Raw genomic sequence first — 1,893 nt, forward strand, 5'->3', positions numbered from 1 at the left:
TCTCTCTCTTTTTTTTTTTTTTAGGGCCGCACCCATGGCACATGAAGGTTCCCAGGTTAGGGGTCAATTTGGAACTGTAGCTGCCAGTTTACGCCACAGCAACGCCTGATCTGAGCCGCTTCTGTGACCTACACCACAGCTCACAGCAATGCTGGATCCTTAACCCATGAGCGAGACCAGGGATCGAACCCCCGTTCTCATGGATACTAGTTGGGTTTGCTAACCACTGAGCCTTGGTGGAAACTCCCTGCCAAGCATCTTTAGAAGCAAGTTAAAATCGGATTACCCCCATGACTGAATCAACTAAAAATGGTCAAGCCTCATGAAATCACCGGACTTGTGCATCGCCCTTTGCTTCACATTGTCACCTGGGCCCCAGGGTGCACTTCCAGCTGCACCTGCACCAGGGCGCCATGCCCACTTCCTTCCCTGTTTGGGTCCTTCAGCCTGCTCTCTCCCTCACTGTGGCTGCAGGTCACTGCGCGTGGGTGTCTTTGCTGAGCTGTTCAAGTCCACTGTGCAGAGGGGGGATCAGTGGAGGGCGGTGGGTGACCGTCTGACTCTCTCCTCCCAGAGGGAGCTGCTTCCGGCGCCGTCTCCTCCTGGCCGCCTCCTCACTGCACAAGATGCTCGCCTGCTTCCTTTCCCCTCCAACGTGGTAATGGCACATCGCCCCTCTTCAGAGTCTCTTTGTCTCCCTTTTTCCTGTCCTCACTGTAAGGCAGATTAATCTTCCATGTTGAATGGTCTTTACCAAGCATCTCTTTTGAAGAAGATGGGGGTATCTCTCCTTCTCTTGATTTTTACCAATGTGATCAGATTTATGCGTGTGTGTGTGTGTGTGTGTGTGTGTGTGTGTGTGTGTGAGAGAGAGAGAGAGAGAGAGAGAGAGAGAGAGAGATGGGGCAGGGAGGGGGGAGCTATTTTAAAAGCTATTAAAATTATACAAGTCCCCTGGAAATTTATTGTCATCTGTCTGAATATATGAATCATTTACCATATAAAAACAAGATGATTACCTACCTATGTTTCTATATTTTTCTGTCTTCAGATAACTTTATATTTAAAGATCTTTCCATGTTAGGACATACAGATTAACTTCATTCCTTTCAACCTTTGCATGTAACGCTATGCTATGAATTTATTGCTGTATATAACAGTTTCCCTGCTGATGGAAATGTTGAGGCTGAAGTGTGCATTTCTAGCAGCAATATTTAAAAACACGTTTATATATAGTACTATTGCAAAAGCACTGTCTGTAGAAAATAAACATATTTTTTAAAAGAGTTCTGCCCTTTGAAAGATGTTAGTCCCAGGAAGATATGGAATAGCTTTGTTGTGTAAAATAATCCTGGTGTGTCTGCATTGTTCTGATTGAATGTGAACTGCCCTGTGCTAGGCCCTGGGGGCACAGAGGGGAGTGAGTCCTGGTTCCGAGGGACACTTACACCTGGATCACTGATTAACCCAAGGAAATCGAAACAAGGGCTACCGTTTCTACAAAAGGGACGATTGGCATTGGCTGGGAGACCAGGCACAGAGGCAGGGCTGTGTCTCTCCCTGCCTTTCGGCACATGAGGTGGCAGGTTTGGTGCAATTTTGATGCCACAGTGTGCTTGATCATGTTCTGTTCTCTGAGCAGGACACGAGAACACTTCCAGATATGCTTGCTTTCTTTATCTCTCTCTTTTTTTTTTTTTTTTTTTTCATCTTTTAGGGCCATACCCGAGGCACATGGAGGTTCCCAGGCTAGAGGTCAAATTGGAGCTACAGCTGCCACCTATGCCACAGCCACAGTGACCTCGGAACCGAGCTGTGTCTGCGACCTATACCACAGCTCATGGCAATCAGCTCATGCCATCCTTAACCCACTGAGCGAGGCCCGGGATTGAA

Source organism: Sus scrofa, chromosome 6, assembly GCF_000003025.6.
Source record: "Sus scrofa isolate TJ Tabasco breed Duroc chromosome 6, Sscrofa11.1, whole genome shotgun sequence".
NCBI lineage: Eukaryota > Metazoa > Chordata > Mammalia > Artiodactyla > Suidae > Sus > Sus scrofa.